This window comes from Pleurodeles waltl, chromosome 9 (assembly GCF_031143425.1).
Source record: "Pleurodeles waltl isolate 20211129_DDA chromosome 9, aPleWal1.hap1.20221129, whole genome shotgun sequence".
In the NCBI taxonomy this organism is placed as follows: domain Eukaryota; kingdom Metazoa; phylum Chordata; class Amphibia; order Caudata; family Salamandridae; genus Pleurodeles; species Pleurodeles waltl.
Window position 1 is genome coordinate 300281347 of NC_090448.1, and position 16372 is coordinate 300297718.

The 16372-nt window shown below is 41.6% G+C and overlaps 1 protein-coding gene and 1 long non-coding RNA gene across 2 annotated transcripts in view; one reads left to right on the plus strand and one right to left on the minus strand.

The window, feature by feature from the left end:
- The window catches only part of LOC138259202 (uncharacterized), a 42709-nt gene extending 39711 nt beyond the window's left edge, over nt 1–2998 (minus strand). Inside the window, exon 1 of the long non-coding RNA XR_011198668.1 lies at nt 2923–2998. This is a non-coding gene — a long non-coding RNA (uncharacterized lncRNA). The remainder of the gene's footprint in view (nt 1–2922) is intronic.
- DOCK3 (dedicator of cytokinesis 3) overlaps nt 1–16372 on the plus strand; it is a 1331886-nt gene that overhangs the window by 819478 nt on the left and 496036 nt on the right. The window lies entirely within an intron of this gene.

Here is a 16372-nt window from a genome sequence, read left to right on the forward strand (position 1 = left end):
GTGTGTGTTGGTACAAATACTTTACACCTAGCACTCTGAAGTTAAGCCTATGCTCTGCCAAGCTACCAAGGGTGTAAGCAGGTGTTAGCTGAGGGTGATTCTCTTTTACCCTGACTAGAGTGAGGGTCCTTGCTTGAACAGGGGGTAACCTGACTGTCAACCAGAGACCCCATTTCTAACAAGTGGTCAAAGCCCTTTTAAACCCTAATTGTTCTGGGCAGTAAGGCACTTTTAGCGTGCTCATTTGATTTTAGAGGATTGTTAGTTTTTGCCCATTAGCAGTGGGATGCCCACATCTTCAATTGAAAGGCAATCTTGATCTTCAGCCCCACGGGATTGTCTCAACCTAGATTGCTACAAGAAATAAGCACTGGCAAAGCAACTAGGTCTCTGCAGTGAAGCCTATTGTCTTTGTCAGTGCTTCATTAGGATAGATGAACACTGTGAATATGCCTGTATTTGTATCAGTCATCTTTTAATGGGTTTGTAAGATAGGACACAATTGGGAGCAAACTGTCTCATACTCCAGCATTCAGTTTGCCCCATTGCATTATGGTAAGTGTAGTACAAATTAGTGCTTACTTCATTTGTAGTCTGTGGTTTTTCACCTTAGTGGGTGCAGCTAGGGCTGTATAATTCTACTCTGGGGTTGCTGAAAATGCTGCCAAAGTCATGCCGGATCACAGTACCACTCACTGACACTGAACTACATTTACCAGGATGCAAAGAGGTGAACTGTGCTGGGAAGTGAGGCAGTGTTTTCCCAACCCCCTCCGGTTTGTAAGATGGCCACCGCAGATGCAAGCGCATCCAGGGTGACCATCTTTGAAAGCATTTGTAAAATTGTAACAAACCCATTTAAAGATGGTTGCAGCAGATGCATGCATTCACAGTGGCCTTCTTTGAGTGTATTTTAATACATTAACAAACCCATTCAAAGATGGCCACAGTGGATGTGCCCACATACATGGGTGGCCATCTTGAAATGGGTAAATAACATTTTGAGATGGCCTCCTGCCAATAGAGTGGCAGGCACCAAAAAGTAATATAAAACAAAAAAGTACAGGGGGTGCGAGATGGCAATGCAAGGTGGAGTGAAGCAGAGTGCATTTTATGAGTGGGAACAGGTATTTTTTTTTAATTAGCGGGATAGAAAATGGCAGGAGAAGCAATAGGTGAACTTGGGTGGAAGCAGTATGGTGGACCAGAAAAGACAAGGAAAGTGAAAGGGGAAGCAACACACAGTGGAGAGAGTTAGAAGACACATCTAATTATATGGAGTGCTCAAAGTAAAAGAAAAACGTAGCTCCCTGATAGCAAACAACATCACATTGGATGGATACAAGTCGACAAATCACAACACTGTGAGACCAAAAGGCTCCTGGATAGAACAAACACAATAAGTAGGAAAGGCAATAACTCAAAAGAGATAACTGAGGTAAGCAACAAAGCCATCTAGTTCTGAGCACGGGGCTGACTCAAAGCCCACTCTATATATATGTTAGAAACTATAGATCTGGATTACTGACAGCTAAAGCTGTCTGTAAACAAGACCTAAAAAGGCAGAACACCATAAACTGAAAAATATTTTAATTTAAACAAGGCTGGCAAGTGGTTTAATGATATATGATGCAAGTCCTGGATTTAATGCCAACTGCATGTTGCATTCTAAGGATTGTAGTTTGATCTGAACACTTTCATTACTTGCTTTCAAATCCCACAATGCAATTGATGTTGTCTAAAAGGACACATCTGCTGTAATGTGTAACAAATGACACTGATAAATTTAGCAATTATGTTTTAAATATTTACAAAATAGTTTATTCTATTCCGAAATCGTTAGTTCTTTCATGTATCAATCAAACCTAAACACTGCTCACGTTATTGTGAGGATGATGTTAGCATAGGGAGAGGGAGCCTAGTGAATGATCCATTAGCAGCATGCACTTACCGGGCTCTAAAAAAACAATTAGTTCATAAATACAAAGAAAAGCAAAGGAAGAAAGGCAATACACCCCAAAGAGTGCAGCAAGTCCTCTCACATTAGCAGTGGAAGGATACAAGTCAGCCAATCAAATTGAGGGTAAAGAGGAGGTGAGAAAAGCACATGAATTGGGCAGAAAGTTATTGGAAGAGGAAGCAGCGAACTGAGATAGACAAGAAAGCCATCCGGTGATGAGTGAGGGGCTGGCCCAAAACTATTTCTATTTTTATTGTATTGTACACAGAAGGCCTGTGCATTCCAATAAAGGTGGAGGGATAAAACCAAATAACCAATAGAACAAGGGTAAATGTAAAATACCCCAGTTGTTAGACTCCTCAGCGGACAGCCTTGGTGTGATGGGAAACCAGAAGGGGTGTATATTTGTATGTCCTCTGAAAGTGATTGGAGAGTTCCAGGAGGCTGATGAGGGCTGTTACTGAAGCTTGAAGATCAGGACTGCAGCAAGGCACAGATAAGGCAAGTGGAAATGCCAAGAACCAGAAGAATAGAAAGGTTCAGGAAGGGAAGGAACAGGAGCAAGAAACACCAGTAGTAATGAGGAGACATTACTACCAGGATAGGAGCATGAACAGAGGCAGCATCTTCCCAAGATCTCTTGCTAGGAGGATAACCCTTCCAATGAATTAGAAATTCTGAATGATTTTGTAAGAAGTGAAAGTCACAAATGTCTTGAACCTCATACTCAGGAATATTTTCCACCAAGATTGTAAGAGGATGAGAGAATACACAGTGGTAGGGATCATGATTGTAGGACTTCAAGTGAGGGGTATGAGATACAGGGCACCCCTTTCATATGCGTGGCAGGTGAAGTCACAGGCCACTGGGTTTAAGCTATACATTATCTTGAATGGCACGTAAAATCATGGTTTAAATTTGTATAACGAGATGGTAAGCAAGTATTTAGAAGATATCCAAACCTTGTCACCCACTTGATAGGATGTGGACTGTCACTGGAGAGCATCAGAGAATTCCTTCATCATCTGCTTGGTCTCCTCTAAATTAAGGAAAGCTTTTTGTCTTAACTTTCAAAGGTGTTGAGGAAGAAGCAGCTGCTGGAACTGAAGGAGAGTCCTGTAAGCCAAAAAAGAACAAAAAAGGGTGTTGTTTTTATGGCACTATGGATTGCATCATTATAAGAAAATTTAGCCACAGACCGATAGGTGTACCATTCACTTTGGGTTTAATTACAAAAAAAACAAAGGTATTGTTCTAGACTTTCGTTTAGGCACTCACCCTGACCATTGGTTTGTGGATGGAAACCAGAACATAGAGCTGCCTCGATGTGTAAGGATTAACAGAAATGTTTCCAGAAGCAGGATATGTACTGAGGATCTCGGTCTGAGATAATGATTTGAGGAAGACTTTGGAGATAACTCCAAAATGTATATATTCAAGACTGACCCCTCCGATAGAGCTGTTGAGGCAGTCTTGCATCAACAACAAGAGGATGAGGGGCTAGAGCACCCTATTTTTTACCTGTTACATGTCTTATCTGATTCAGAGAAGTACTTCTCAGTTCTAGAACAGAAACGGTCTGAGATAATGATTTGAGGAAGACTTTGGAGATAACTCCAAAATGTTTATATTCAAGACTGACCCCTCCGATAGAGCTGTTGAGGCAGTCTTGCATCAACAACAAGAGGATGAGGGGCTAGAGCACCCTATTTTTTTACCTGTTACATGTCTTATCTGATTCAGAGAAGTACTTCTCAGTTCTAGAACAGAAATTGTGGCCAAGAAATTAGCCTGTTGCATGTGGAGACATTTCCTAATGGGAACCAAAGAACCCTCTGAAACCAGGAGTTATTATCAGAACCTACAGTATCTTTGCAGTATGTAGTGCTGGAACAGCCACCAAGCAAGATGGGCCTATTTTTTCAATCAATGCGATTTCATTATAACCTGTATTTTAGGATGCCAGAACTTAATTGCTGATGCTCTTTCCTGAAGGTATCCTGAGAGTCCAACTAATTTTTCAGCAGAATATCCTGGACTCACCACACATAATCAGAACTACTCAGTCTTTTACAGATAGACTCCAGGCTGGATGTACATATCTAACAAGCAAAGACTAAAAGTCCTTACCAAACCAGGTCCATAAACAAGAAAAGCATTAATATAGGGACAAGGTCCTATTTCTTCCAACCAATGAAATACAGCTTGATGCCATTCAGATGTACCATGACTCACGTATAGCTGGTCATCGTGGTGTCAAGTTCACCATAGAGTTAATCCTTCGATCTTTCAGTTGGGTATCTATACGTGACGATACTGAAGTATATGTCACTTCTTGTCCAATCTGTACTCAAGCTAAGTCGTCTCAGGCCGGGGCTTTAGGAGTGTTGCCTCCCCTACTGAATCCTCCTGCATCTTGGCATATGGTGCCCACTGATTTCATTTCAGCCTTACCCCCCTTCTGGAGGTAATCGAGTCATAACGGTGAATGCAGATTCCTTTTGTAAGATGGAGCATGTTGTCCCCTAAGAAAATTGCCTCTTTTACTGAGATTAAGGTCTCATTGGCAAAAATGTGAACTAGAGTATGCCCCCCTGAGTGGGGCAGCGTAGAAGCTGTTGAAGTCCAACAGATTTGCATACATTACACAGTTTGTTCCCAGAAGGGGATAATTCCTCTTCTGCCCAAAGGTTAAAGTCTCCCAGGACAAAAATGTTAGTATGAGCCTAAGCCATGTTAGAGAGTATAGTGTAGTCGAATTCACAGTGAGAAGGCAGGAAGACTTCCTTTGGTTACTGAAATAAATCTGCATACTTCTGATAATGAAGTTGGACTCTCAGTAACATGCTAATGGCACCACATTCATTTTCCTTGGTCATTAAAGTTTTCTTAGAAGCCCAGTAATATTCTGTAGTGTAACACAATTGATGACAAAATTGGGAAGGTAAGGATAGGGTTTGAATCTCCCAGTTGATGTTCGTATTGTGTCTGACCAGCCAAGGAAGTCCTAAGATCATAACGCAGCTAGAAGAGATAATATGGTCAAAAGATAGAATCTCTTTAACCTGTCCTGAGACCAATGGTGTTCCATCTACTGAGTGGACCTCTATAGGGGATTCATTGGGACCTCAGTGTATTTGCCCTTCTTGAGTCCATTAAACATTCAGGTACAATACACTTGCCCCACTGTCCAATAAGGCCAACACCTCTTCATTCTGTCCATTAGGAAGTTCCAGAATCATGAGCAAGATGAACACAGGAGAAACCAGTTCTCTGGAGAAATAAATAGAAGGGTTTCCTGACTTTCCATCCCTCTCACCTGTTACAGAGGATGGGATCTGGTGTTTGTCAGAACTTTCTGTGGACGTGTGGGACCATTGTGGATTAAATGACCAGAAGAGACACAGTTCATACATAATCCTTGCTTTCTTCTATGTTCTCTTTCTTCCTCAAACAAAGCTTTACGAGCTGGCCCAATATGCATGGGCTCTTCTCCTGAAGATTAAGTATTCCCAAGAAGCAGGAGTGTCTGTCTTTTGAGCACTGAGAGGACCCGTTCCTTGCTGAACTCAGGCCCGCAGCTTTCATATCTGCGTTCATTGAGCCGGTGTTTAGTAGACAGGGCCTGATCCATTAATGCTGCCATTGTTTTTGCACAGGGCGAATGCACCAGTTCATCTTTTATTTTCTTACGAAGGCCCCAGTGAAAAAGGGAAATCAGAGTCACTTCTACCGGTGTGGTCTCCGCTGAAAACTGGCAGAAGTGAGTGATGTATTACAGAACATCTTGATTACCCTGTTGAATGCTGTAAAGAACTTCTTCAGCTGATGTCACTAAACCAGGTCTTTCAAACATCCGCTTGAAGGCTGAGAGAAAGGCAGAATAGTCAGAAAGGCTCCAGTCAGAAAGGCTACCAGTGGGGTTGCCCACAGTAAAGCCAATCCTGATAAGGTGCTGATCAGATACCCCGCTTAGTCTCTATCCAGAGTAAACTGGCATGGACGAAAGGCAAAGAATACTGTCAAGCTGTCAGGGAGTCTAGAAATTCTTTTGATTTGTTTGGAACCCAAGAAATATGAGGGGTTGCTGGAGAAATGGTAGGCACTTCCCAGGAATTCTGGGAATGAGAATCTACAAAGAGCAAGAATATGGCAACTAAGGAGAGGAATGCCGACCCGACAAGCGAGGCAAAGAAACGCCCTCCATGGCCCTCTGCAGGATTCCCCAGGCTGCAGGTAAGTGTTTAGGGCATCCCACTGTGTAACGCAGGATACCATGGAACCTGTTGAGTGAGATGCGGGTCGTTCTGCGACCCACGGTGTGACACCAGTAGACTGATCCTAGATATTATTGACAATGTCTAACACCAATGGCTGAGGTTTGCTTAGGTTGCCAAGCCAAGAAGTCCATGTTTGAAGAGGCTGAACCACATCCCCTTATACATAGAGTATTTATAGAATACCATATGTTGCAAGTACCATGATGTACCAAATCTAAAAAAAGCTACTATAACTTAGAACAATTCTTTTTTGCTTTATAAATTTTAGATAGTTTAGAGTCCATTTGGCAGGGATGAGTTTTATTTAGCATGAATTACAAGCCATGTTTACATGTTGTGCTTAGTTACCAGCTGTCCTGTCTCAAGTGCCACACTTTTAATCGGTACGGTTCACAGCACTCAGTCAGCAGTACGCTACATTCTGGGATTTGCATTCCCATAAATATAGCAGGAAACATGAAACTACACATCCCAGAATGCAACCTCTGGCTGGCTAAAACGTCAGTAATGATTAAAGATGACATAGATACACAGGACCTTTTGAGTGCAGTTTTGTCTATTCACATAATGGATAAGCATACGTTTCGTGAGATAATTATTAATATTTATAGTTTTCTTTTAATCAAGCCTAGTGGATTTCTCCTTGGGTTCAAGAATGTACAGCAAATATGATAAAGGCAACGACATTGTGTCAAAAATGATGTAAACGTAATGATAACAATTTTTACAGGGAAGAAGACTGAGGGATTGATTGAAAGTTTAAGAAACCGGAGAAGCTACAGGTACAAGGATTGTGGAAATAGTAGTAAGAAATCCCTTCCCCATTCCCGCCAACTACAGGCCTATATGTTTGCTTCACTTCCCTAGCAAACCTCTTGAAAAAGTCGTTAACCAGCAACTCTCTAGATATCTTGAATCTTACTCACTTTTTAGCCCATACAATCCAGGTTTTGCCCTGGCCTAGGACGGAATAGGCTCTTCTTTCAGTGGCAGACGATCTGAGGGGACTCATGGACAAAGACTGCCCTCCTGTTTTAGTTCTTTTGAATCTCTCTGCTGCATTTGTTACTATCGCTCATCCATTTTTTCATTTCAGTCTTTTTCATTTAAGCACTTGTCAATTCACCCTCAAATGTTTTTTTCTTCTATTTTTTTATGTCCAGATCCCAGGATGCCTCTCTACCACTGTTTTGCTCTTTACCTACAGTAATGAACTGTGGTATCCAACAAGTATCCTTACTTAGCTCTACGATTTGTAACTAATGGATCTCTCCTTTCAGGATCTCGGCAACTCCTACGGACTTCACATGTCTTACCCAGACAACAGCCACATTTTAATTTGTCTGAAATCGCAAACTGGATACAACACAACTGCCTCACATTAAATAGGAAAAATATTGATGTTTTCATACAAGGTGGCAATGCCTCTATTAAGTCCTCATCCTAGCGGTCTGCTTAACTTTGCGTCTTTCCTTCTCTGGTTCAGTCAGCCTGAGCCTTGTGCAGGTCAGCCAGGTGTGGAAGTCTGTCTCCTTGCTTAGGATGCATTGTAAGATCACCCCCTTCCTTCCATTATGTGCTCGAAAGAATGTGGTCCAGGCACTTATTATTTTTCATCTTGACTATGGAAAATCTCTCTTTCTCAGTTTTCTAGTCACCTTCTGTAGAGACTGCAAACTGTGCAAAGCTTGGCTGCCTGGCTCTTACTTAATTTGCTCTGGCGCACCTCCATCAAGAAACACATGAATGATCTTCACTGGCTTCCCATTCAAAAACATGTTTATTTCAAGGTGCCATGTATTACACATGGTGCCACAAATCAAAACCAGACCTGCCTATTTTAGACACAACTTTCAGCTGCACTGTCTTTATGCACTCTGTGTTCCTTGTCAGGTATTATTGTCAAAATTCCACACTTTCTGCATAGCGTCTCACCTGCTGGTCCATCTCTTTTACTATAGCCAAACTTTAGATAACTCTTCCTAGCAGTATCAGGAGCCTATCCAATCACCGGAAGTCATGGAAGGAATTGAAAACATACCTTTTTGCTTACCCATATTGATTACCTGTCTAACCCCTGGCGTCAGGACATACATCTGTTGCCAAACATTATGTGATCAATCTAAAAAGCCCTATATGAAGCACTTAAAGGAGAGGGGATTTGGCTCTGCACACATGTTGTTAGCCAGGACTACATGTATTGATTGTGCAGATGTTGTGTACTTCTGCTAAACTGATTGCTCTCTACACATCTGATCTGATCATGTTGCTTATTTATCTAACAGCTTGAGCTTGAACTTTCAGTGGCACACATGTGACTTTGTAATGTTATCAAAGTGTCTTGGCTAACTAGGTCAGTGGTTTGTAATCTTTTGTCTTCTGTGGATCTTCACTTAATCATTACTGGAACCCGGTAACACCCACTGAATCATTATTGGAATCCGGTGACCCCCAGTTAGTCACTACTTAAAGCCAGAGATGCCAGTCTAAGCATTTTGATGATGTGAACTGCAATAGAATACACAAGAAATACAGAAACAAGCATTCCTCAAGCAAATGCACATATGTTGAAATATTATATAACTTATTTAATGGAAAGGATCGAGCTTTTCCAAATTCAATTGAGGCTGCTCATCATCCACTATATTCTTTTTGATGCACCTGCACAGCTCCTGTGAATTAATCTGACAATTTCAGCCTCCAATTTCAAATTAATTCACGTTTCCAAAACGTTTCAAATTTTTCAATGCTTCAGTTTTACATTTTGCAAAGCAAAAAAAAACCTTTCAGGGTTGGAGTGACACATAAATTATACAAAAAAGAATAGAGCATTCTGGATAGTTCCTCGTTTAGGTGAAGAACAGCTCCAGTAATTTTATTTAATATACTAAGCCAGATGCCTTCAAACTTTTCTGCTCTGAGCCGCCCTTACCCAAAATATTTTGAAGTTGGGATCCCCTTCAAAACTTTATGGAAAGTCTTGGGGGAGCAGGAGGTGTAGAGCTGAATGCAGAGTTTGGGCTTATGACATATCAGGGGCACTTTATCAGTAGATCATACTCCACACTAAATGTGAGACATATAAAAGAGCAAACACATAAAACACTGAACTGAACAAAAACAGTACTCCCATTAATTGAGGTCCTCATACTCTTAGGTCCCAATGCAATGGCACCATCTGCACTAAAGATGGCAGTGGCCCTGAATAGTAGGCTATCCCCTCTGTCTCTTTCACCTCTTCCCTACCACATCTGCCCATCACTTTCTTCATGAAACATTTTGCCTGTCCCTTTCAGTACAAATGATCCCCCATGTATGGCCCACTTCATCCCTAATGCTCTCCCCATGTCTTACTGTAAAGTAAGACAGTCTCAGTTGTGAATCAGTGGGACCTTAACACTCCTGAGCCCCAGTGCCACTTTGCTTGCTGTACCAATGAGACCTACTACCTTGCAAAGCAGGAAGTCTTCTTTGCTGCTTGTAGAAGTCCTTTTCCCATCCTCCTTTTTACCATCTCCGTGAAGCCTAATGCTAAGATATCTGCTCTACTCCAATTATCCCCTCTCTTGGGTCGTTGATCCGATGCCAAAAACAACACTGACACAGCAAGGGGCACTGAATCCTAATGCAAGAAAATAACAAGTAAAGCAGACATAATAGGGCTTTAGTTTGGACCTCAAGACCCCTGGGTCCACTGCACCTGCAGCACCAATGATGCCTACTCTACTGCTCATTCTATTGGCCATTATTTCTTGGCCTGAGACCCAAATAAATTTGTTTGCCCCTTTCTTTAAAAAAGAAAGGGGGGAAATATCCATATCCCACCGTCTCTTGTAATCTGAGCATTAGCGCTAACAAGGAAAAATGCTTCCCACCACTTTGTGCAAATGCCACACCCATTATTGCGGTACTGTGGGCCCTCACACCCTTGTACCAGTGCCAATGCACCTGCTGTGCTAATGGTAGTGATGGCCTTTTAAAAAAAATGAGCCCACATTTCTCAGCACCTTCTTCAGGGCATCTCTCTGTGGAAGGGGGAGGCTGTAATTTATAAAAGAAAAACTTGAATTCCACATAGTGCCACCTTCTCTGGGCTTACTCTTTGATGCTATCCATAGATTTCACTCTTTTACGCTTTCTCCTGGGCCGTTACCCAGAAACCTTACGGGTCCGGACGATCAGGCCTCTGCATATGTCCCTTTTGGCTTCCACCCTCTCAACTCGCCCGAAAGGGCATCAGCATGTAAACAGATGCCAACGTAGGGAGGGTGAGGACTAAAGAGTGTCAGTTAAAGGAGGGTGTCTAAAGTGATTTAATTAATGGAATCACTGGATGCATCATGACAAAAATACACTTTCATAGGTAATGTAAGGATGCTGAGTTTTGGAAAGTGTTCTTTTAATGCACTTATTAAAAAAATGTCTGCTCTAGATAAGAGTCTGGTTAGCTATTACTAATAGGTGTTATTTGAAAGCGCTTGTTTTATCTTACACTGGGCCACTGGAATTATGCAATTGTGCAGCCACAGCATTTTTTCGCATAATTATGGATTTGCTGCATTTACCAAATCCATCTTCTGCAGCAAAATATGCAGATTTTAACAAAAACAATTTTGCTTTTTTTGTTGTTGCTCAAATGGATCAAAGTAGCCAAAGTGTGATGACCTGTTTGTGCTCAGTGGAAGCTCTTTCCAAAGGGTAATGGTCATCTTTCAGTTGCATATTTCTGTATTTGGTTGTTAAATTGGTACTAATGAGATGACATCTTTGCTCAGACAGTATTACAATGTGGAAAAATGTCATAAACATTAATACTAGTAAAAACTGTGCCATATTATACCACATAATGTGCCTTTTCTTGCCACATAATTTAGTAAATCCTGCCGCATAATTCCAGCTACCCTGATCACAAATACAACATCATTTGGCAGCCTATCTTAAACAATGTGTAATACCATTTTAGAATAATACCTTATATTTCACATTCCTGTCTGTTACATGGTGGCACCTTATAACACTATAAATACAGACGTCACTACTATGCACTGCGCCACCCAGGATTAAGTTCTGTGTCTCTCTGGTCTCACATACAGACATCTGCAGTGATCAAGTTTCATAATGCAAACAAGTGCATTTCCCTCCAATTCATTTAATGCACATTTATTTTACTCCTCATTTTACACTTTTAGTTGTGTGCATTATTTTAATTGCAGGTGCTTTGAACATGAAAATACAATAAAATACTTATAGAATATTTTGTTTTTTTTAGCCAAGCCATTGACCTCGACACCACAGGTCTTGGAAACACAGCTGCCTTAGTTTTTTTATGCACTTCAACTGTCATGTAAATGAATATGGCCCGGAAACGCGAAAAATGAACTAAGTTGCACCTCCAGGCCATGTCGATTTACAAGTATTTACTGAGGCATTGGTGCCCCCCTGGGAAGGCCGCCAAAGACTTCAAGTGTAGTTTTGTGCTTAAGAGTCCAGTGGTACTGTATTCTATATGGATGTTTAGTTCTAGGTTGAGAGTGCAAATGTCAGCTGACCCTGTGTGATCAATAAAAAAGAGCTCGGGATACAGAGTGCACTGACTTGGCATGAGATACTTTCTGGGCCATTGCAGCTGGGATAGGGACTTCATCCCCCAGCCTTCCATTCTATCTGGGCAGCTCCATCGTGCTGATGTGCTTCAAAATTGCAGATGCCCTCCCGCAGCATGGGACACAAAGTGCACAGACTTGGCAGGAGATGCTTTCTGGGCCATTGCAGCTGGGGTGGGACTTTATCCCCCACCCTTCCATTCTATCTGGACGGCCCGACGAGCCGACATGCTTCAAAAGTGCAGTTGCCCTTGGGCTTGCGCACAGGCAAAGACCAGGCCAAGACGGGCTCATCTTAGCCCAGCAAATGCCAGGCCCCTCCTCTTTACATCTTTGTTTGTCATGTCAACAAATAGACCATACTAAGCCAGCCCTCCCCATTTCTGTTCATGCTGTTTTTTACCATTTCTGAGCTAAGCTGTTTAGGCATTTTGAGGATATGGGGAAAAGAAAGGCGGCCATGTGAGGGGAGGCAGAAACACAACCAAAGCATTCAGCTTCAACAATCGACAACTTCTTGCTGTGGGCAGTCGACATAGCTGGCGTAACAATGCCTCTCCCTAACAGCAGATAATCTAATGATTCCTTATTCATTGTCTTCCCTATCAATGTCAACAACCTGGGATTTAAGCAGTTTAATATGTAACAAGTATTTTTCAATTTTAATGCCTGGATCCAATTCTTCTGCTGAGCTGCAGGTACCCAGTGGGTACAGTGGTGAGGGCGTGGGAGTATCTGCTCTTTCGCAACAAAGGAATTGTAACCATGTAGATGTACCGCTTCTAGACGAGGCCAACCAAACATTGGAAAAGGCTCCTTATGGTGTCTATGAACAAAGGGCAGCAGGCATAGGAGTTGGGTGGGCAGTCAACTCCAGCTCACACTTTTCCTCTCCCCTGTGACTTTTTGGAATCTGAGAAAGTATGTTAAGTGAACTTCTGGACATCTAACTCCGCACAGTCTGCGATTATTTAGCTAAAATTGAAGCTAACCTAAAGCAATTATTTCAAACAGTTATATTTGTGAAGGGGGAGGAAATTATTGGGAAGTGGTCCCTATATCTGAATTCCACATGCGATCTGAAATTCACTCAACCTCCTCCTTGGATACACAACCCCTCATTACTACTGCCTGCAGCCTTTATAAATAGAAAAAAGAGCATCAGTTTTGGCATCTGATAAGAGGCCTTGAAGGAAGTGCAATACAAGCGGTTTGAAACATCTTGCTGTTATTGGCCTTCCCCCAGCCTCATGCCCTTTGTAAATATACTGGCCAACGTATGGCAACTACCAGCAGGTCATATGGAATCAACTGCATTCCTTAAGAAAAAGGTTCTCTTTGGCTAAAACTAAGGTTAGACCTTCAATGGAAACTTGCCAACAAGATTTCACTTGTTAGGGAAGTATGCAGTATTGGTCCTTTTAGAGAGATCTTACACAGGAGAAACTATGATTGTAAATTTCCATAGACCCATGACAACAGGGGATATTTTGTCAAAAGTACGGGTGGGCATGATACAAACTGATCCCATGTTGATTGTGCCGCTAGGATATTTCTACAGGCATCTGCAGTCAGTCCCATATAGCGTAAGATAGAAAATTAGTTTACACCTCACTCCCAGAAGCAGACAGCCATTTCCCCTGCTCCCACTGGTAAACTGTTTCTCTGTTTTAAGTGACCTGGATACCAATGATTGACTTTGCCAAGAGCGAATCATTGGGTCCCACAGCAAGCTAGACAATGATACAGGCGCACACAATTCTCCTATATCTTGCCAAACATGTCTTACAGAAAATCTTAATTTGTTCCCTAGCAAGCTAGATATTGATACGGGCACACACGATTCTCTTATACCCTCTCAAGCCTGTTCTATAGAAAATCCAAGGACGTTAGTACCAAATATGATGAGTCAGAGTCAAGTCTGTCTGATAGAAAACTCTAATGTGTTAGCATCTAACATGATGGGCCAGGGTTTGTCTTTTTATCCAGGAACGTTTCAGGAATTCAGAGCAAGTTAAAGGATGAGAAATGGTTGTCCCTTATTGGAAATTATAATATGTTTTGTTGTCAGGAAACATAGGCTCTTGACAACTGAATGGATAGCTTTGAATGGACTTAGGTCTTATTAGTCCAATGCCCCAGTGGCTACTGGGAAAGGAAAGAGGGGTTTAGCAGTTTTTGTAGCAAATTCTGTTCAGAGAATAAAGGTTAAAGTTATTGAGTCAAGGCCCTGTTTCAAAATTTTAAAGCTTCATTTACCAACCCAGTCCACCAAATGTCAATTGAATGGGGGACGTATCTGTGGAGTTACGGACGCCCAGGATAGAGGTTTTAGAGGATATGAGGAAGACCTCAATCATCTGATGATATCTTTGCATTTAATGTTTTCTTCAGAAGTTCAGGGGCATAATCAGCAAAATCTACCCATCTTTACAGGTAGATGGAGGGGGGTCAACGATAGATTTTGTATTACTATCAGAGAATTTCCTGAGTTGCTTTCATGTTTTTAGGTTCTTACTTTTCCATTTAGTGACCACTATCCTATTGCCCTAATGTTTTCTTTTCAAACTGTTAATAGCACACCTGGGTGGCAAATGGCTCCAATCTCCTATTCTGTGAATAAGGGTGTTTGGCTCTGATGGGAGGCTATTGACCCATAAGAATTCTTGGGAAACTTGATTTCTAAAAATAATATAGAATTTCCTGTTTGTCTCTCTACCTTAGAAGACCCTGTGTTTATCTTAAAAAATGTCGTAGGCTTATGCAAGTCGATCTCAACTGGGCTAACTGTAACCCCCCCCAAAGGAATGTCCGGTTCACTCTTGGGATTCCCATAACTGCTCAGTTGCACTCCAGGCACTTAAGGTGGCCACAAATACTATCTCAGGTAATGTTGAATGTTTTTAATTAGCAAGAGCTAATTATAAGCAAGCTCTTAATAAGAGAAAGGCTGAAATTAGAACGAGAGCATGGGGGGATCTATGTAAAGATATTGAGCTAAAATATTCTAGGCTGTTCTGGATTATAGTAAACCGTCCTTTCATTGCAGATAGCCAGCACTGTGGGATTATGTGCCATATTCCTGAACTGGACTTGGTTAGTCATTTTTCCGCAATATTCAACTTAAGAAATAAGGGAAATGGGGCAGTAAAGGTAGTTGGACAGGAGTGTGAAGATAGTTGGGTGGCATATCTTGTGGATTTAGCCTCAGTTTCAAATGCAATAAGAAGCGCCACCTCTGGTAAGGCACCTGGCCCTGATGGGGTTCCAGTTGATGTGTTTAAAACTAACATAGATCTCTGGGCCCCTTTGATCACAAATGTTTTGAGAGCTGCAGCTGAGGAAGGTCCAATTTCTTCTTGGAAGGAATCATTTTTTGTCCCTATATTTAAGAAAGGTGATTGAAACTGCCGTTGTGATATCATCAAATCTCACTGATGGACTCATCAATGAAGATCTTGCGCCGGGTTATTCTCTGAAAATTAGAGTCCTGGGCTGAGGAGAATTCCTTTTTTAGTCTTGTGCAATACAGTTTTTGTCCTGGCTTAGATACAACAGAACAGGCATTAAATCTCACACCCATCTTGGGTAGATACGTGACACCTAAGTGGGATGTTCTTTATTCCGCCTTCGTGGACCTTTCCTGCGTATTTGATATGGTTGACAGAGCAGTTTTGTGGGACATGATGAAACAAGCAGGTATAGACACAAAGTTACTTGACCTTATACGGAGGCTCCATCAGGACTTCACTACTAGAGTGTGCTACTCCTGCAGTGGAGATTGCACCGTCCCATTTAGAGTAGCTAGGATGTTTAGGCAGGTCTGCATTTTAGCACCCTTTCCTTTTTTTTAAATATAAATGTCCTAGATAAAGCATTAATTTGGTGTTCTGAAGATGTTCCAAAGATAAATAACCAGCTAGTGCCAATGTTTTTGTACGTGGATGATGCAGTCTTATTGGCACGTACATCTATTGGCCTGCAAAAATTCTTGAAAGGGTTTAATAATTTTATTATTAATCTTAAGCTTAATGTCAATCATCATAAGTCCTTTGTAATGTCTTATGGACGATAAATAACAAGCATAAGGGTTTTAGCCTGGGCGGTGGAGACCCACTGTCAAAATTCAAACGTTCAATTATTTAGGGATTTTATTTAACTTAAATGGGAAATTGAACAAGTTAATATCGCTGACAGCCCATAAAATGAGGGTAGCGAGAGATGCTATATTTAGTTTCTTTAAAAGACTAGGGCAGAAGCCAGTACATGACCTAGTCCAGCTGTAAAAGAGTGAGTGATTAATGACAGGAACGTACGGAGATGGACTGGGTGGACTATACAGGGGCAGGGAAACTCCAGATTGCTGAAAAAAGTTTTTTATGTACGCTCTTAGCCACTTCTAGCAATACTGCTAGTTTTATTACTCATACTGAACTGGGAGTAGGTTATATCGAAGACCACATTAAGTGGCACCCTTACTCTTATGGGTTAAAATATGGAGCACCCCTCAAGGCTCCTTTTCTAGACAA